This window comes from Oncorhynchus masou, chromosome 13 (assembly GCF_036934945.1).
Source record: "Oncorhynchus masou masou isolate Uvic2021 chromosome 13, UVic_Omas_1.1, whole genome shotgun sequence".
In the NCBI taxonomy this organism is placed as follows: domain Eukaryota; kingdom Metazoa; phylum Chordata; class Actinopteri; order Salmoniformes; family Salmonidae; genus Oncorhynchus; species Oncorhynchus masou.
This window is the reverse complement of record NC_088224.1, coordinates 50891001-50912984: the sequence shown is the minus strand read 5'-3', so window position 1 is coordinate 50912984 and position 21984 is coordinate 50891001. Positions and strand designations below refer to the sequence as shown.

Sequence of the window (21984 nt, the reverse complement as noted above, 5' to 3'; positions counted from 1 at the left end):
GTGTGCATTCGAGTGTAAGTGTGCTAGCGTGCGTGTGCGTGAGCTAGAGAGAGTGAGTGAGCTAGAGAGAGTGAGTGAGCTAGAGAGAGTGAGTGAGCTAGAGAGAGTGAGCGAGCGAGAGAGTGAGTGAGCCAGAGAGAGAGTGAGTGAGCGAGAGCGAGTGAGTGAGCGGGGAAAAGTGCAGTGCTCTCCACTTTCTCGTCCTGGTCTGGTCAGCATGTCTTTTATGAGCAGGTCCGTAATTAAATAAACACCCGGGCAACTAATTACTTAATTGTAGCGCGCTCTTTAAAATGAAAATGATGTAATCAAGAATTCAGGAAAACGGAAGGGAGATTTTGGTGACCTACAGCCTTGTTGACATCCAACCCCCCCCCCCCTCGGCACATCATTGATTTGTCCTTTCTCTATTTGCACCCGTTTTCCTGCCTCTCTCTCTCTCTCTCTCTCTCTCTCTCTCTCCAAACCTAAGGAGGCTCTGGCTGGTTCTACGTAGCCAGATTTAGGATCTCTTTTGGACCGTCTCAACTAGCGAAATGTCATGGACATGGTGAAGGGTCTGGGTGGGGGCCTGGTAAAGACACTTAATACATTACCTTACCGGCACCTTACCGACTATACCTTATTGAAGGAGAAGGACTTACGACAGAAACACAGAAAAACACTGTGTCCTCATAGGCATTCAAGCAACTGGGCTTTAGGAACGAGGAGTGCCTATTTCAGTTGTAAAAAGGGGCCATTTTCAAATGACCACTTGATAAGGGACAATACAATTTTCATTTGAAGCAGGTATGTGTCCCAGTAGACCAAACAGTTACCTAAACAACCTAAGTGTATTATTAACCTAACTATATTGTGAAAATAGATGATACTCAACTAACTAGTCTGTCTATGTGTGTGTCGTTTGAAAGTCAGTTTTCCTCAATTTCCTTGATTCTTGATTACACCATTTTCATTTCAGATTTTTTTAAACTACAAAAATCTAACTCTAACTCTTCAATATATTCCGTAGTTAAAGTGAAACAACCCCTGGATGGAATGACAACCATAAAGCTGTGGTTCCCTTCTCTCTGTTTTCGAATCGGAGGAGAAAACTGACAGGACACATTACATCAGCCCAGTCACTCATTCACACCCTCTCACCCTCCTTCCCTCCATAGCCAGGTCTGGGGGTGGCTCTGGCCCTGCGAGGCGCTGTCTGTGAACCTTCCCCTCGACATGTCCCCCCAGTATCACCCTATCCCAGCCGTAGTGGTCTGCACTACCACCCTCAGTCCCCCACAGCCTGGTCTGGGACCACCAGTTACATCATGATTAGGTGCGAATGAGCCACACACACACACACACACACACACACACACACACACACACACACACACACACACACACACACACACACACACACACACTTTAACCCTGTCCCAGGAAACCCCTTTCCCACCTTGAAACCTGACCGGAGCAATAGCATCTACACATATTATACACACACATTTACAAACACTTTTATACAGGATTGGAAAACACAGCCCCCCTCCAGGCCTGTTTATGAACTCTGTCTGACCATAAAAACTTTAGAGGACCACATGGCTGGCTGCCACCCAGGGAGATATCCCCCAGCAGAGCAGTGTGTATGTGCGTGCGTGTGTGTGAGAGAGCCTGGTCATCCTGCGCCTGCATACTGCTCAGTGTGAGTGTGACCCTGTCCAGACATAGACAAGCCCTACCACACTGTCCTCCAGAGGTCCAAACAACAGCACTCGGGCAACACACACTTACAGTGCCTTCCAAATGTATTCACACCCCTTTACTTTCCCCACATGTTGTTGTGTTTACTGCCTCAATTTAAAATGGAGTAAATAGAGATTGATGTGTCACTCGCCGACACACAATACCGCATAATGTCAAAGTGGAATTATGTTTTTTAGAAATGTTTACAAATTCATTAAAAATGAAAAGCTGAAATGTCTTGAGTCAATAAGTATTCAACCCCTTTGTTATCGCAAGCCTATATAAGTCCAGGAGTAAAAACTTGCTTAACAAGTCACATAAGTTGCATGGACTCACTCTGTGTGCAATAATAGTGTTTAACCGGATTTTTGAATGACTATCACATCTCTGTAACCCACACATACAATTATCTGTAAGGTCCCTCAGTCGAGCAGTAAATTTCAAACACAGATTCAACCACAAAGACCAGGGAGGTTATCCAATGCCTCTCAAAGAAGGGTATATATTGGTAAATGGGTAAAAAAAAAGAAGCAGATATTGAATATCCCTTTGAGCATGGTGAAGTTATTAATTATACTTTGGATGGTGTATCAATACACCCAGTCACTACAAAGATACAGGTGTCGTTCCTAACTCAGTTGTCGGAGAGGAAGGAAATCGATCAGGGATTACGCCATGGTGACTTTAAAACAGTTGCAGAGTTTACTGGCTGTGATAGGAGAAAAATTGAGGATGGATCAACAACATTGTAGTTACCACACAATGCTAACCTAAATGACAGAGTGAAAAGAAGGGAGTCTGTAAAGAATAAAAATATTCCAAAGCATGCATCCTGTTTGCAACAAGGCACTAAAGTAATACTGTGTAGAATATGAAAAAGCAATTCACTTTTTGTCCTGAATTACAAAGCAGTGACTCTAAAACAGTTTCAGAGTTTAATGGCTGTGATAGGAGAAAACTGAGGATGGATCAACAACATTGTAGTTACTCCACAATACTAACCGAAATGACAAGGTTTGCAACAAGTTACTAAAGTAAAACTGCAAAAAAATGTGGCAAAGATATGAACTTTTTGTCCTGAATACAAAGCGGTATGTTTTGGGCAATTCCAACACAACATGTCACCGAGTACAACTCTTCATATTTTCAAGCATGGTCGTGGCTGAATCATTTCCAATTTTTTTTAATGTTATGGGTATGCTTGTAATCGGCAAGCACTAGGGAGTATTTTAGGATATAAATAAATAAATTAGAGCTAAGCACAGTCAAAATCATAGAGAAAAACCTGGTTGTCTGCTTTCCAACAGACACTGGGAGACAAATTCACATTTTGGCAGGACAAGTGCCAAAAACACAAGGCCAAATATACACTGGAGTTGCTTACCAAGACGACTTTGAATGTTCCTGAGTGGCCTAGTTAACAGTTTTGACATAAATGGGCTTGAAAATCTACGGCAAGACTTGAAAATGGCTGTCTAGCAATGATCAACCATCAACTTGACAGCGCTTGAAGAATTAAAAAAATAAACAATGTGCAAATATAGTACGATCCAGGTGTGCAACACTCTTAGAGACTGACCCAGAAAGACTCACCACTGTAATCACTGCCAAAGGTGATTTTAACATGCATTTACTCACAGGTGTGAATACTTATGTAAATTAGATATTTCTGTATTTCATTTTCAATACATTTGCTAACATTTCTAAAAACACGATTTCACTTTATCATGATAGGTTATTGTGTGTAGATGGGTGAGAAAATAACATATTTAATCAATTTTGAATTCCGACTGTAACACAAAATGTAGAATATGTCAATTGGTATGAATACTTTCTGAAGGCACTGTACAGTCAGATGAAACATCATTCAGATCACAATCAAGGGCATTCTTAGGTTTAATATATATATTTTTTTTTCCTTTATTTTTTTTATGAAGACCTTAATTACAAGGGTGACCTAGTCAATTATTTCAAATTCTTATGAAATATAATGGACTTGTATACTTTTACTGGGCAGCGATCAATATCAATGACAATCTGTTTATTGTTATAAACATTTTATTGTATGAATCAGAATACTTTAATTGAGATGATTTCACTTTCGATGTCTGAATAATAGCAACAACGAGGGATACAGTTCTAAAACAGTGACAAAGGCGGTATCAACATCAATATGTTTTTCCTGTGGTTTTGGTGACATTCTGAAGGTACAGTACATCACTCCATAGACAGAGGGGTAATTGATAAGGGTGACCCGTACAATGATTAGTGATCAACACAGGTGAAAGGGTGCTGTCAATCATCTGTCCACTTGACCCGTGGTGTGCACTGCAGAGGCACACGCGAAATATCTGCACAACGTGGGCTAATATGCTGCTACAGGTGTTGGCGGGCTGCTTCATTTTTTTTCATTCACAGGGCAAGTTAAACATTTCGGTAGATACCCCTCCATGCAATGACGTTTGGTTTGGTCTGGTCGAGTCCCCTGGTGTCCCATAGCGAGAGAGCCGAGCAGTGGCATCCCATTATCCGACAACAACAGGGGTCGACCCGGGGTTATTAGAATTTGCCACGCAGCTCGACTTCCCCCCTGAACCGCAGAGGGAGGGATGGAGATGGAGGAGGGGTTCCTCACTTAATCACTAGCGGTGGCTTTTCAAAGAGGGGGGGGGGGGGGGGGGGGGGACGACCTACTTTAAATTTTGCGGTGATGAAAAATCAATAAAGCTGTAATTGCTTGGCTTATCGCCGTGCGCGGGAACAAATTGGGAGAAGGCTGGCGCCCGCGCACGTTTGGCTGCAGCAGCGCGGGAGTTTCTGGGGTTCACTGGGCCAGCTGAGGGAAAAGGTCTCGCGTGATAATTAAATCTTCTCACACTGATCTTCTGCCAAATTTATTTCCCCAGGGTCCATAACTCTGATTCACTGCTTACAAGCCAGGCATAACTAATCATTTCAATGCGGGGTAGCCTTACAGCAAACCTGAATGGGGGGGGGGGGGGGGGGGGGATAGAGAGAAAGAAGGACATTGACTCGACTGGTGGACACCAATTCAACTCCAAATCAAACATCATTTAGGAGAAAAAAAATATCGGTGGAGTTAAGTAGGCTAATAGACGACGACATTGTAAAGGAGTTTGTTTCTGTAATGCCTGCATGTCAAACATTTACATCTACTGTAGCCTCTAAATGCGTAATTTATTGGCCTCTCTCTCCAAATAAGGCAGTATTTATTCACCGTTTTAATCAAAGAAACAAATATAAGTCATAAAACCGGTTAACTGTCAGTGCAATATTCCTCAACATGTTCAAGACATTATTGTATTGACAGTGAACATAATAACACAACAAATAAGTGGATCCATCGCAGAGCACTGCCACTAAACGACAAGTGATGAGTCCACCCCAGAATCGATAGCAGGTCAATACAAACCAGATTTTCTTAGATCAAAATCACTGTGAATGATATTCTGTCAGAGCGCACAATAGAAACACAGTCAGCTTTCTCGGAGCATCCAGGAGATACCCTCAATATATATAGGAAAATAAAGCCACAATAGGAGAGCGTACTGTAGCAAAATGGAATTAGGCCTAATGACGAGGGCAATGACAACGCGTTGACGTTATTCACCGTGTCTCATCATCAGCGCCATCTCCCATATTAGACTTCACGCAGGGTGATAATCGACACATGGACACCGATGTTTACCAGGTGCTGAATATCTCTGCTTGTCCTTCAAGTGCTGTGGCAGGATCCTCCTGCCCGCCCGGTAATTAAAACATTTAAAGCAGCACGAGTCCCGCGCTCCCGGGGTGTGATACCGGGGTCAGACGCCTGTAGATTCTAATTTGCGCGTCATTTGTATTCATGACAGGGTGCGTGCTAAATATTTAACAGCAGTCAGGTAGGAGTTTGTATTGTTAGGCTTTCGAGGTCAAATGATTTAATTTGCAGGCAGATTATATTAAAGCGTCCAATGTCCAATCCCCCCTCTCACTTCCATTTTTTTTATTTTTTTATTACCACCAAAGATACAAATTGAGGCACATAAAGATTGGGAGAGCTTGTTATCTGCAGCCTATTTATTAATTTGAATTAGAATACGGAGCCCATCATTTATTGTAAGGCATGATAGCACATGTGAATGGTAGACTAGGGAACATATCGGGTATCACACATTATTAAATGGGGCATAATCACACTGACGGACTTCAACAAAATATGAATTCAAACATTGCAAGCGAATGCAGATAGATAGGCCTACTACCAGAGACACAGACAAGGCTAACCCCTAATCAGCACTCTTAACTGCAGCAATGCAGTTACATGAACATGAAATGTATGCCAGTTTCTCCATATGGGTACTTGTTCTCCTCTATAGGAGAAGCGGAAAAGAAAAGGCACCTCTTGGTTTGTCCATTTTCTCTCCCACTCCCTCCCTTGCTACTTTGTTTTTTTTCTGTTCTACTCAGCAAGGCCATAGATGAAGTCCAGACATTTTCCTCTTCAGGATGGGGCTGGTGATTGACAACAGAGCTAGTTAAATGGTGATGAGGTGTTAATGGCTGCAGGGTCAGGGAGATATGGTGAATATTTAATCACCATCTAATTCCAGAACACAGCCACACACAGACAGGTACACACCCCAACCCGTGACCCATCCTACGAACAGCATAATTAAAGAAACAGTTATTTTGTTTTAATGCCAAAAGAGCAAGCCCGTAGTATATATTCCTCCTAATGATATGGGTTAAAAAGCTATTACATGTCTCATTAAAATATATGATCTTCCAATCTGCCAGCGGTTTGGGGTGATGGGGACAGAGAGAGGTGCATATGGCTTAAATACCTAAATACCATCAGCATAGGTGCAGGGATATACAACCCTTTACAACATCATGTAGTCGTACACAAGATTCAGATGCACCAACGAGGATGATGACAGCATTCTGGGTGTATTGGCTTTGAAGTGGCATGGCTGTGTGTGGGAATGACTGAGGTTATTAAGCATTTGTTATGCATTTCCATATTGACTGCATGATGGTAGAGCCTCTGCCACTGTCTCCTCTGAACAACCATACACGTGAAAAGAAGGGGAATTAACAATCTTAATGAGCCCGGGTTTGATCTCTCTCTGCCACAGAATGCACACAACACCTGATTCATGCACCTTTTCATATCAGGAAGGCTAGTGGTGTGGAACCACCCACCCACTCACCCACTCACTCACCTCACTCTACTCACTCACTCTCAAACATACATCAACGTTTTGGAGTGTGTGAGCACTGGGTTGAGGACCACAGCCATTACATCTGAGCATAGAGGAACCTTCTACACCTGGGGGAACAGACAGCCACTGACATAGAATCAGTCTTGCCCTCACACCACATTGGCCTGAACCCTGGTGTTAGTGTGTGGCATCACACTCCTCAGCTAAAACAACAAGTCAGGGCAGCAATACATACAGCAGACATACGTAGTGGTTCTCTCTTCCCAAGTTTAATTTTCCAACACTAGTATTTTCCCTTCGACAGATGAAAAAGTAACAGCCCTTTCAAGTTGAGAATACTTTGTTAAATTATGACCATGGGGCCAAGTATAGATCCGGATGTACTCTTGATAAAACCGACTTTGCTCAGGGGCAGCCAGTGTGCAATAATATAATAATAGTGTGCATATCACAGCTTCCACATGAATCGAGAACGGTTTCGATTAGTACCAATACCGTCGGACTTGTAAATCTATTTGTGAAGTGGAGTGTAGGTGGCTGTTCTTGTCCTCCCTCTCTCGTTTGGTTTCATTTTGTTCTTCTTAACGGTTCAAGTGGTAACTTTCTTGTCGGGGCTGATCTGTAGGAGCCCCTGCGGGAGTGCATGGGAGACCCCGGTGACCCAGCGTTTAATAAGCATCGGGCCCACCTCCTCTGTTTAGTGGCCCATTGAGAAGCGGGGCTGGGTGCCAGTAGACCGTGTAACGCCAGCTCACTGTCTTCGAGGTCAGAGCCAAAGCAGCTGGTGGGTCGACGAGGGCGCTTTGACGCTTTGATGAGACATTTTGCACCCAACTATTTCGGTCCACTCTCCCAAAGAGGACCAGGAATAAAAAACCAAGCCTCGCAGCCTTATGCAGGCACAGCGCGTTACTTAATAAAACAGGAACAGTTTGAGAGAGGAATAAAGTGGCTTGGAGCTGGGGGGGGGGAGTCAATTGATTCCAAAAAAGGCGAGATTACAGCGTGAACTCTGCTTAAGAAACCTACTTGACTGGGAGCTCGGCACCGTAGCCTGGAGCCACACACTTACTCAACACTTTGCCAATGTCTCCACTGAGAGAAAGAGAGAGGGAAGGGGGAGAGAGAGAGAGAAGGGGAGGGGGAGAGAGGGCCGGAGCAGCAAGAGAAATGAAAAATAGAAGGAGAGAATGACAGACCAAAAAATGAGGGCGAAACAGAGAGCGATTTAATTTATGTCCTCACTGCCAACGGAGGAAAGACCAGAGTAGGTTTGCAGGGCTAATTAATTTCTGATGGCCGGGCTTTCATTTGGCTAAAAGGTCACCAAACTTTAAAGGTCATGCACAGTTTCCCACTGTGTGTGTGTGTGTGTGTGTGTGTTACTGTTACCAAACCCCTTGAATTACTCTCCAGAAGGGATGTGGTGCAGTACATAGCCAAGTAAAGACACTGGTAACATGGCATGTACCACAACTCGACAATAACAACACTGAACACCTTCAGCAATCTGGAAGTTCTCAGTATGTGTGTGTGGTGTAATGCTATGAAATGCTTTGTTTCTCAAAGACATGGTAGAGGTGCGAAATGTAATGAATTCAATGCTAGCTACGTCCGCACACACATACACACACTTACACGGACGGAAGCACAAACACGCACACACACAAAGCCATCCCCACCTGCACCCTGACGACCCTGACATTTTCTCATTTATTTCAGGACGTCACTGACTTAATTTCATCTGAAGCCTTTTAATACTGCTAGCACTTTCTGTAGCTCCATAAGCAAATGGCTCCTGACTTTATTTGAGAATGTCTGTCGAAATGCTGTCTGCTTCCCAAATGGCACCCTATTCACTATGTTAGGGTTTTTCAAACGTTTTTAGGGCCGCGGACCTCTTGTGATAGCAAATTCATCAGGGGCCCTCTTATAATCACAATACGACTTGAGTGAGACAAAAATAGCATTAAATGCTTGGCCAGACAAAAATGTTGCATTTTTCAAGCTAACTTCCTGTAATTTCGTACATTATGTTATGGGGCAGAGAGATTTTTTGAATTCTGCGAGAAAACTTTGCAGTTTTAAAGCTTAAATTACAGTGCATTTATGTACAGTATAATAAAATAAAATAAAAACATGAAAAGTTTAAATGTCTTGAGTCAATAAGTATTTCAGCCCTTTGTATGGCGAGCCTAAATAAGTTCAGGAAACCGTTCAAGGAATTGATTGATTGAATTTATTTGACAATTTGTAAAAACCCATACATAAGGGGGCTCCAGCTGGTGACGCCTCCACATTCAATTTAAGAAAATCATCAAGGATAACACAATAAAGCTTAACAGCTTATTTCCATTGTGGTCCTTTTGAAGAAGGAAAGGGGAAGGGGGAATACAACAAGGTTAGGCGGCGAGTGTAATGACAACTGACAATGACAGACACAATTTTTGTTTGTTTCACAGAAACCGATAATGTTCCCAATAAACATCTACAGACAGGTACATCTTCCTTGTCTCACATACCCTTAATATATAAACAATCAATCCCTAATATGCACACAAGACAATCACATTATAATAAACAACAGGCACCAAAAAGGCAGACCACATGCTATCCTGGGCATTTCCCTCTCCACCACCTACTTTAATCTTACCACTCACATTTGAGACATGCTACTATTTAGCAATTGTTTCAGTGAGAACTTGAAACTACCTATAGAGGTTTTACGTTTCAAATTCTTTGTAAGATTATTCCAAAGGATGGCAACAGACTATAAAAATGTTTGTTTCCCCATACCACTTTTAAATCTAAATTTAATCCAAGTCCCTCCTTCTAGTTTAATAGTTTTGGTTATCCCTTACTAAGTTAAAGTAGTTACATAAGTATCTGGGGACTATATTGTGGACAATCTGATGTACAAGACACAATTTTATCTGAGCAACTCTCTCGTCCACTTTAAGCCATCTAAGGCTTTCAAAGTGGGAATAGTCAAGATGCGTAAGTGCTGGAAGTTTAAGAATAATCCAGACTAATTTGTTCTGAGATGTCTGCAAATGTATTTTTTAATATCCTGAGGGCACTATTTTACCAGGAAGAGCATGCATAGTCGAAGTGGCACTGAACAAGAGCCCCTGCCAATGTCCCCATTGGATTCTTATCCAGATATTTGAAGGTTCTAGCCAGGAACCTAATTTTATGGTTCACTTTGGCGATAACATTTTGTGCCATGCTCTCCCCTGTCAGAGATGGTTATCTAGCACATATCCAAGATACTTAACAGTCTTTTGCTGCGACTACTATGCCACCTACTACCACCTTAAAATCTGGGGATTTCCTCAGTTTGAATTTGGACCCGAACAAGATGGACTCTGTTTTCCAAGGTGAAGTGACAGCTTATTGTCATATAGCCATTTACTGACATGGGGCGGCAGGGTAGCCTAGTGGTTAGAGTGTTGGGCTAGTAACCAAAAGGTTGCAAGTTCGAACCCCCGAGCTGCCAAGGTACAAATCTGTCGTTCTGACCCTGAACAAGGCAGTTAACCCACTATTCCTAGGCTGTCATTGAAAATAAGTATTTGTTCTTAACTGACTTGCCTAGTTAAATAAAGGTACATTTAAAAAAATTCAGCACCGAGGGCTCTTTCAACCACATTTTTGTCTTTGTGGGAAACCAACAGTGCAGAATAATCTGCATATAGGAAAAGGTCACATGTACAGGCAGATTTCAGATCATTTATATACAATATAAGTAAATGTGGACCCAGCAAACTCCCTTGGGGTACACCACAGTTCACGATTTGGTGTTTAGACAGGGTCACATCCACCATCTGTTTTCTTCCTTGCAGGTAAGAGGTGACCCATTTTACTGCTAAGTTGTTAAAGCCCATGGCTCTTAGTTTGATTAACAGAATCTCACGATCCACTGTATCGAACACCTTTTGGAGAACTAACATAACCATACCACAAAATTTCCCTCCATCTACTTCCTTTCTTATGTGGTCTGTCAGATATAGTAGGCAGGTGTCAGTGGAATGGGATTTCCTGAAGCCAGATTGGAGCTCATAGAATAGGTTATGCAAGGAAATATAACTGTCAATCTGCTTGAATATAATCTTTTCCATGACCTTCGATAAAGCACACAGGATTGAGACATGCAGATAGTTTCCATGATCTAATATATTCCCTTCAATAGACAGATTCACAAAACATTATCACAGGGGGTGATAATTACCGCAGCATCCTATAGAAAACAACATTCCTGACAGATAAGGTCAGATGCCTTGGAATGGTCAAGCTCTTTCAGCCTCTCATGGTGAAACCGCTCAGGGTTTCACCATGAGGCCAATTGTGATTTTAAAACAGTAACATTACTGAGTACCACGCTCCATATTTTCAAGCATAGTGGTGGCTGCATCATGTTATGAGTAGCCTTATAATCGTTAAGGACTGGGGAGTTTTTCAGGATAGAAAATAAACGGAATGGAGTTGAGCACAAGCAAAATCCTAGAGGAAAACCTGGTTCAGTCTGCTTTCCTCCAGACACTGGGAGATTCATTCACCTTTCAGCAGGACAATAACCTAAAACACAAGGCCAAATCTACATTGGAGTTGCTTATCAAGAAGAGAGTGAATGTTCCCAAGTGGCTGAGTTACAGTTTCAACTTACATCTGCATGAAAATATATGGTAAGACCTGAAAATGGTTTAGCAAAGATCAGAATAAGTTAGAAAATAATAAAAGGGCAAATGTTGCACAATCCAGGTGTGGAAAGCTTAACCAGAAGGACTGACAGCTGTAATCACTGCCAAGGGTGATTCTAAACATGTACTGACTCAGGGGGTAGAATACTTATCTAATCAAGATATTAGTGTTTAATATTTCATGCTTTTACTTTTTCTTTTTATATTTTATAATTTTTCATTCACTTTGACATTACAGTGTAGATTTTGTGTAGATCGTTGACCAAAAAGTGACAATTAAATAAATTTTCATCCCACTTTGTAACAAAATGTGGAAAAAGGTGTGTGAACACTTTCTGAACTGTGGCACTGTAACTCATGTCTAAAGAAGTTTGGCAATTGCTCGCTGGTCTGTCTGTGTGCCGGTCTTTATTACTGTCTGCCAGCCCATCCGCCTGTCTACCTGCCAGTCCATCCATCACCACCACTCAGCTGCAGACCACCAGTATGTATTGATGTTACACAAAGCATTATGGGTACTGTAGTACATAATGCTACACAGTCCACCTATAGTACCACCTCCACTACTAAATTGATGACATGGACCAGGCTCACCTTCATCTTCTTGGCCTCCTCGTCCTTCCTCTTCTTGGCTTTCAGTACCTCATCCGTTATGGCTGGAAAGGAGAGAGAGAGACACCCTCATGAGCAGAAAAATAGAAAATGTCTTTATCGAACAACATAACCAGCACACAACGCTGGGCAGTGTATCTGTATCAAGGAGGAGTGTTTTCTCCATTGTTCCCAAACCCGATAAACCCCTTAACACGATAACCTCTTTCACTTTTAATATAGAGACCTAGCTAGCTTAGTCTTACATTGAAGAACCCACCTCTCTCTAAGTTTAATATCTTACTCTTGAATTTAATAACTGAACTCGGGCATTAGATTTAATTGCTTATCGTTCCTCTTAAACCTATTAACCTATCGCCCCGATCTGGTTTCTTACTGTCTCGAGGGCCACCCAGGCCCTGCTTTTACCCTGCGCATTATCCCAATGAATTGTTCTCTCAGAGCAGTAATAGGAAATCAGCTCAGAAACAGCGACTGGCCGTAGCATAAGAGATAAATCAGATCTGGGGGGCCTCTTGGTTTGCTAGTATATTGAATCTAAATTGCAGCCCCCACGCCCCTCCGGCCCCCTTGCGCTCCATGCACACCATCCATCTTGTAGGCTGATAATGCGAGCTGGCCCAATTCCACCTGATGTTTGCATTATTACATTTTAGTGCGCTAACGAGCTGCGGCTAATCCAGCCAGAGGAGAGGAGGAGGAGGGCGGGATCGGATGCAGAAGCCAGGGCCTTCATGGCATTTTTTCTGGTATTATTCTCCCTCTCCGTTCCTCAATGATGATTTGAATGAAACATAGACCCGGCGTCACTACATAGCTCTTTGGGCCCCGAGGCCCCTCGAGCTGCAATTACACATATAATCACAATTGTATTTCAACAGAGCCCGCAATTCTCATCCCCTTCTCTCTTCTCCTCGACCCTTCCAGCCAAGACGGAATGAAGCGTAAATGAAGTGAAAGACTTCTGCCGTCCCCAACACTTTGTTTTATTATGACCTAATTTAATCAAAGTCCCCGTCACAGAATTGCCAGGAAGGCAACGATGAACTGGAGTCCCTAATAGACAAAGAAATATACCTCCAATAATGATCCCTATACGCCCTACAGATATTCCCCATATATCTATTTATATGGCGTATATCTGGCCGCGTGTATGCTGTTGTTTACGACTGTACATTACCAGTGTGTTGGATATATAACAGTGGCGAGGTAAGGATGTACTAAGGTTGTATTAATGTTTTTCCAGTAGCGCTCCTTATTGATGTAATTAAATAGGATCTGGCGCCGTTGTGAGGACCGACTTTCATTGTTTGTGGGGGCAGGATCCCCTGGAGGCAGCGCGGAGATGAGAGATGGATAAACAGTTTGATTTTGTGCTATCGCCCCGAGCAGTATACTGGAGAGATGGAGGGAGAGGGAGAGCGAGGGAGAGGGAGGAAGGGAGGGCGGGGGAGAGAGAGAGAGAAACAGAAACCGGGGGAGAGTGTGTAAAGCAGAAGGATAAGAGAACCAAGTGAAGGGCTGGAGGGGAGAGACAGACAAACAAGCAGAAACAGAAAATAAATCACTCTTCACTGTCTCACTTCTTTCAGTCTTTTTTTCCCACTTCTCTTCTCTGTCTCACTTTCTCACTTACCCTCCTGTCTGTCTCACTCAGGGGCTATGGAAGGGAGGTGGTAACTTGGAAGGATTAGGGACGTTGGCGGCCATTTCAAGCTAAGTCACTGTGCTCAAGAGGCAGAACGTTGAGTTTAAGTAGCCGCTGTACGAGTGTGACGGACGTTTTGTCCACGGCAATTACGAAACAAAGACGGCAGACGAGGAGTCACAGGGAGAAGGCAGAACTTATGGCCTGCATCAAGCGAGCGCGCACACACACACACACACACACACACACACACACACACACACACACACACACACACACACACACACACACACACACACACACACACACACACACACACACACACACACACACACACACACACACACACACACACACACACACACCTAAACAAACCCCTAGTCCATCCATTTACAGTCACACAAAGACCTGTTCGCTCTACTTCCACATACTGTAATGCATTCACAAACAAACACAGTACACCCACATTCATTTCATATTAGTTCGCTAGTGCAGTGTTCTCCTCTCCCCTTCTCTCTGTCCTCTTTTCTCGGTTTTGAAAAAGTTTAAACTCATTAAGTGTAATGTTATTGGAGACTCAATTTTACACCGCTCACTCATCAACTAGTAAGATAGCAATAAAGCCCAATGGCTCATCGGAGACGCTAAATGCTTTGAAATAAATGATGCGCTGCAACAGAATCGTAATTAATTTACAGTCCATATTGATAGCCCTGCCGTACTCGGCCCTATTTTTTTTCTCATCTCTGCTCACATCTTCATTATTGGGGGGAAATCGCCTGAGCGAAGAAGGAACCGAGTCAACATCGCTGATGAATTGCCTGAGAAAGATGCGGCGGCCCACTCAAACGTTGTGCCTCGGCGCATCGATTTCTCTTAAGCATTTAATTATGGCGAACAATAAACAGAGTTGGATATGACTTTTTTTTTTAAATGGTGTCGTAAGCAGAGAAAGTGGATTCTAGGTATTCAAATCAGTCTGTTCTTATTCTGGTTTACCTGCGAGGAAGACACTGTTACCTTGAATACCTTCAAACACCTGTGTTATTTTGACACAGGCATAAAAATACACAATGTGTGTGTGAGGGAGAAAGATGTATGTGTACGCATGTATTAGAGAGAGACACACAGGAAAATACATTTTGTGTGTGTGTGAGGTTGGAGGTTACCGTTATTAAGAGTAAATGAGACGGTTACTCGCTGGCAGAGAAAATCTTCCTTAGAGCAGGGCTCGGAGGCATAGCCCACCCCACACTCCTACTCAAGCGGTCTACAAAAACACCCAACTCTAGCCCTTTTACCCCAGCATCCTCACCCCTCTACCTATCCTCCTCAATCACATCCCTCCTTCCCTGAGCACCAGCGCTCTCGCTTTCTTTCTCTCTCCCCTTCAGCCCCAGGCCTCTCAATCAAAACAAACAAAGCTCATCCTGCTCCTCTGTGATTAATTACTCAGGCCTGAATATCAAAATCAAACACCCCCGTGTGAAGAGAAGGGGCTCCGCTTTAGAGCGCCGCGCCCACCGAAGGCAGACAGACAGGGGGACGGGAGGGTGGGCTACGCCTCCCTGCCTGCCTGTGTGCCTCACACACACACACCTCTACCCCCTCCAGCCCCCAACCCCTTAGAGAAGTCCAGTCCAACCCTTTCCCCCCTCACACCCCGCTAGTCTCCTCTACATTTCCCTCTCGTTTGTAAGTTCCCTGGTCCATCAGGCTCCCCTTTCAACCCGGAAGCAGGGGTTTTACTACTACTTGGGCCTGCATCCTAAAGGGCACCCTATTCCCTATGTAGTGCACCACTTTGACCAGGGCCCCAAAGTAGTGAACTAAATAGAGAATAGGGTGCCTTTTAGGATGCAACTCTACTACTATTACTACTACTGGTAGTGAAAGTGGTGGTGGTGGAGGTAGTGGTAAGGGGGGGAGAGGGAAGGGCTTTTAGACTGATTTACACTGACTAACTAATCAGATGGGAACACCATCCATCGCTTTTCCTCATCTCCACAGAAGGCTTATTTTCCAGTAAACCGAAGTGCAGGTAGAAAGGGAGAGAGAGAGGGAGAAAAAAGGAAAGGAGAGATGACAAAAAAGGCTCCCCCCACAAGGAGCTGAGCTCGCTCCCTTTCCCTCTCGATCACAGTGACGATTCCCCCCCACCCACCCCCAACAGGGCTCTATAAACCCCCTCTAACACCCCATTCACATCACATACATCACCTGAGCACCTACAGCTAGGCTACATGATGGGTTCCCTCTATGTGTCCTAAATGGCACCCTATTCCCTATGTAGTGCACTACTTTGGACCAGGGCCCATAACCTTTTGACCAGGACCCATTACCAGGGCTCTGGAAGTAGTGCACTACATAGGGAATAGGGTGCCATTTGGGATGCACCCACAGATAAGTTAATGAGAGAAGGGACTGGAGGAAATCAACGCAAACAATGGAGTGGTTGGAGGGAATAGATAGAGGAGTGGATGGAGCGAGGGAGTAGCTTGGAGGAAGAGCTCATTTGCAAACTACAGACTACACTGGAAGAACCCTTAGGAAATGCAAACAGAACTTCTGGTCTACTGACACAGCTCAATAAGTCCTGCGGAACACCAAAGAATAATAGTATCAAAACCAAAATGGGAAAACAGTGGAATTACAAAAGGATAGAAGAGCAGAGAGAAGCACTGATCTGACTGTGAAATAGAAATGCAAAACACGTCAGCTTCTGTGTATTACCCACTCCTCAACATGTTACGGGTGTGTGTGTGTTAGTGATGCGCGGGTCAGCTATCTGTTCACCCGCAATTGCTAATAAAGGGGAAATCTGAGGCCCGCACCCGACCCTAACCTGAAAATATAGAAAATGCTCTGTAGAGAGAAAAAAATAATACTTTTCAAGCCTTATTTCGATAGGCCTGTTTTTCTGATTATAATTTCCAACATTTTAGTAGGCTATTTGTTAGTCAACTCATCTTTAATTAGAAACATGCAGTTTATTTTCTGTCATTACTTGCTACCCAAGAACACAAGTCAAATTCATTCCACGGAGGACTGAGTGTATGGGGGTTTAGCTCCTCCCTTTAACTTGATTGATGAATTAAGGTCACTAATTAGTTAGGAACTCCACACACCTGGTTGTCTAGGTCCCAAAAAAAAACCAGAAGATACTCCATAGAATGAGTTTGACACCCCTGCACTAAAAGACTAAACAAACCCTTGCTCACCAGAAAATATGTCATAAATCGATAGAATGAAATCTTCAATCTAGTTGACATCGGCAAAGTTTGTTCTTTAATCTCTGCTTCTCACTTGCAACAAATGTGTTTAGGGACCGGGGAGAAAATGTAATAATCCCACCAAAAAATGTGAAAATATTTCTGTGCAAAATCAGTTTGACCGGTTTAAGGCAATTGAAAGCTGTGAAAACGACTCAACATGTTTCTGATAAGATTTCAGTTCGTCTTGGATGCAGCGCCTATTTTATATGGTTGAAATACTATCAGCTTTTATGACGCTGATAAAAATAGCACCTTTACAGATGGTCCCTAACCGCACATTCATTCTCTCAAGATGCTGAAATAAATAAATCATATTTCTCCACTCCTCGAGTCAAAATGTACATTTGTTGTTTCATTTGACTGCAACAACTTCTTAATTCTGTAGGAGTTAATATTATGTAAGACTTTGTGTGTATAAGACAGTAGTTTAGGAATTGTTAGTTAGATTACTTGTTGGTTATTACTGCATTGTCGGAACTAGAAGCACAAGCATTTCGCTACACTCGCATTAACATCTGCTAACCATGTGTATGTGACAAATAAAATTTGATTTGACTTTGTGAGAAGTTATAGGTCTACTGTCGGTGTCCAGATTTCAGTTACTATTCCATCATTGCAAATAAGAATGTGTTCTTAACTGACTTGCCTACCGGTAGTTAAATAAAGGTCAACATTTTTTATTTTTTTATCTGAACAAGACAGTTCCCTTGACGTGCCATATTTGAAGTCCCCGTTTTGTGACTGTCGAATTTGTATAGCGTCTCACAATCATCACACAACATCTTTCCCAATCATTAGTCTACTGTTCAGGCCCTTCTTTCCCTTTACTTTCACAGCTTTTCTCTTTTTGAATTAAACTGTCCTTTTTGCCTCATGGATCGAAGTGAACTTTTTCTGCTCAAAAGCATTTGGCAATTGGCTTGTATTTGACGTACGTACAGTTGGCCGTAAAGCTTAGGCTTTATGCACGAACACCAGATTAAAAACGATGAAAGAAAAACCTCATTGTAGCCTATAGATTTGAATTGCACAACAATTCTATATTTATGGCTTTTTAATGCATTGTTATTGCTTAATTCATCCTACCCGCCACTCACCCGCCCTTCATCCACACAATATTTCCCGCCCGCCCAGTGGATATAACCGCGGGAACTGCGGGTTATGAGTCAATCCACGCATCCCTAGTATGTGTGTGGATGTGTGTCTGTGTGTGTGCTGTATGTGAGTTTGAGCGAGTTTGTGTGTGCATACTGTATGTGAATTTGTGCATGTGTGTTCGCATGTGTGTATGGAGAGTAGGAGGGGGGGAGGGGTTCCTGTTATCCACCCGCCAATCAAAGTGAATCTGAATGTCAGGAGGAGAGGCAGCATGATAAATCAACCTTATGCCCAACGACAAACATAATATTAGCAGCAGCACCGCGCGATTGGAAAAATGTCCCTTTGAATCAGGAATGCACTTTACAGTGAGCCACAGCCAGGCAACCTGAACAATGCAGACACACATACGTATACACACACAGGCACGTATACAAACACACACACGCTCACACATACACCCACCCATCCATTCATTCATTCGTCCACAGGCCAGGAGACGAGAGAGATGGATTTAAGAGAAAAGGATGAAGGGATAAAATGATCAGCCATTAAATGAAATGTAACCCCTGTGGCCTCTACAGGCTTCCTTTAGCACTAGAATGCAGATAGTGTCACAGTTAGGAATAATGAGGGCAAGAGGTGAAGCGTTTCTCACCAGGGCACTGCCACTATCTGCCACTAGGTGGCACAGGCTACTGTGTGCCATAGTAACAGACGAGAATGCCAGAGGCCTGTGTGTCTGTGTGTGTGTGTGTGTGTATGTGTGTGTGTACGTGCGGAGGGGCTTCAGTGCATGTAGTCCTATTAAAACCACTCCGTGTACACCTTGTAAGGCATAATTCTGAACAGGGAAATCAGGCCGTGTGCATTAATTTAATTGAACAGTTGAACAATAGGTGGGTGGGAAAGCTTTCAGAGAAGCGTGATAAAAACACAAGTTAAAACGGACAATAACACACAAGGTCCCTTTGACTGAAACAGTTAGTTCATGTTTTCGACAGTAAATAGAAAGTACGAACAAAAACCTGGGATGTAATTACTAGTACACAGTGTGGCAAAACGTTTTGCAACAGAACACGTTTTGCACTAAAAACACAAGGAGTTTTTAATTGGGCAAATTCAGGGAGGTCCCTCCATGTTACGTCCCATTTGATTCTGTTTGGTTCCCAGTGAATACACCCCTGAAAAGGGAGGGCAGACACCAAACCAACGACGCGGCCTGCCATCTACTATCAAGAGAATGTAATGACGGCCCATGAAATATTAACAAACAAAACAATTAGAACGAGATATCTTACCAATTCAATCAATTATTCATTCATCGTCTCTCTCTCTTCAGAAGCTGCTTTATTCCCTGTTTTTTCCTGCTGTATTCTTAGAAAAAGCTTCAATTACGAGGCTACACACACGGGTTCTATCCCATCCTGATGATGGATCACCCTAGTGCACAACAGTAGCGCCATACATAGAGAATAGGGTGCCTTTGGGCCCCTGGTCAAAAGTTGTGGACTATGTAGGGAATAAAGTGGCATTTGGGACGCAGGCTGGCTGTTGGGACTACGGGAGGGGAAGAGGCACAATCAGAGAAATTACACTCGTCTCACTGAGGAGGCTCGTAATAAAACCAGAGTTCTTCAGGCTGATGAGAAATCCAATTAATTGAAAACAATTTGCGGTGATGAGGAAGAGACGTTTGTTCTCTTTCTTTCAATCTCGATTTTCAACAGATGCCAATCAAGCTGCGGGTGGGAGGGGGGGTCGGGTGATGTGAGGGGTGCGTAGAAGCGCATGTTCACCCCTTTCGGAATCAGACAACACATTTCCAAAAAAAACAACCTTTTTCACAAGTGCCGTCAGAGGGAGAGAAGAAACTAACTTCGTCTCGGCTCAGAATGTGAGACTACAGATGATTTTCTCGTTAATAATCAGAATGAATCATGAGGTTTAAGGTCGACAGCTTGGTAGAGACGGGAGCGACTAGTTTTCACTTTCCACATGAGACATCTTAGGCTCTGCCTGCTTTGTCTGATTGGACTATGCTGCTGTTTGTCTATGGACTGTGGTGAGCCTGGATTGGAGGCTGTTGGAGCTGCTCTGGTGCCCAGAGAGGAGGTGAGGATCCTGGGGTGGCAGAGGCCCCATCCTGGGCCACAGCAGCCCTTCACCCACCCAGCTACACCATGGACCTCCACTGACCCTCCCAGGCCCCGGGAGCACCCAGCAGCCTAGGCACACGTGACCCCGATGCATGGGTTACTGAGGCGGGGGTCTGAGTCTACTATCCTGGGGCAAGAACATTGCACAGCAGGGATAGGGGGTTCACTTCACATGGTCACAGGGGTGTTCAAAGTGTGCGAGAGAAGATTGTGTGTGTGTGTGTGGTTCAGGTCAGAGAAGCACAGCAGGCCCACAACCTTCCTTTCCACAACCAAAGAGCAAAGATTTCCCATAATTCCACAGTTTCACTGCTGCCCTTTTGGATAAAACACCTTCAGTCAGAGAAAGGACTTATGGGAAAGGCATGGAGGACCACAGGCCTCTCATGGTCAGGTTGGAGTCAGGGTGAGATGACCTTGTGGACCGTAAATAGCCCTGAGGTGTCAAACACAAACATTTACTACTGAACAGCCGACCAGAGTTCACTTCCACTAGGCCAAACAGGGCACATAGACGTTCCTTGCTGAACACAAGGTCCTGAAAGGGCTTTATGAAGAAAACACATAATGCAGATATCACAGAGTGAAATATCCATGAGGGCTGGGGCACTGGATGACACCTCTCCACCTCCATTCCTCACCAGGTCTTTTTTTATCACTCTCCTCTGCCATTGTCTTCCTCCCTTGGCGTATCTCTCTCTCTCTCTCTCTCTCTCTCATCCGTCTCTACTCCCTTCCATTTCCACCAAGCTGCGCGCGCCCTCCCTCCCTCCCTCCATCCATCCCCCTCCTGTGGCAGGAGTCTGCCTCTTTGAACTGGTCCACTGCTGGGATTTAGGAGGAGGGAAGGACGGGAAAGGGGGGCACACAATGCATGTCCAACATGCTGTGTTTATATTTAAGTATGGGGTGTTAATAAGTGTGCTTGTGTATTTCCGCTAAGAATATATGTGTGTGTGTGTGTGTGTGTGTGTGTGTGTGTGTGTGTGTGTGTGTGTGTGTGTGTGTGTGTGTGTGTGTGTGTGTGTGTGTGTGTAGAATACACGCGCGTGTGTGTATGGATATCATTGTGCACATGGGTGGGAAAGGGTGGGGAGTATACGAGTGTGTAGCAGGGTGTGTGGTAGGTGGGGAGTATACGAGTGTGTAGCAGGGTGTGTGGTAGGTGGGGAGTATACGAGTGTGTAGCAGGGTGTGTGTTCCTGAGTCGGTGTGTGCTGCGAGTGCTGATGTGATGAATGGAGAATAATAGGCCGGGTTTCCGTGCTGACAGACGGCGCAGGATCTCATTGTAACTGAGTGGGCGAGAAGACGGAGACTCGCGGCTTGAGCCGGACCCCCGCACATGAAACGCAAACTCGGGGCGCTAATCGGCCGGCCGACACAAGGCGAATCAGGAGGGCGGCCACTTAGAAGGAGAAAAGAGGGAGACACAGGCCCGGTGTAGTCTCAATAGGGCTCAGCAAGACTGTTGATATCAGATAACAAACATGGAGGACAAAGGAGGTGGAGACTTGGTGGTCCTCTGGGCCT

At 44.0% G+C, this 21984-nt stretch overlaps 1 long non-coding RNA gene across 5 annotated transcripts in view; it reads right to left on the bottom strand.

Moving 5' to 3' along the window:
• Window positions 1-21984, bottom strand: part of LOC135552513 (uncharacterized) — a 184374-nt gene that overhangs the window by 10480 nt on the left and 151910 nt on the right. For 4 of the 5 annotated variants that reach the window (XR_010457465.1, XR_010457464.1, XR_010457468.1 and 1 more), the window contains 2 exons: window positions 12254-12315; window positions 9184-11537 (listed from right to left, as the gene is read on the bottom strand). This is a non-coding gene — a long non-coding RNA (uncharacterized LOC135552513). Of the gene's footprint in view, window positions 1-9183; window positions 11538-12253; window positions 12316-21984 lie in introns of those variants that run through there. The other variant, XR_010457466.1, reaches the window with a different exon arrangement.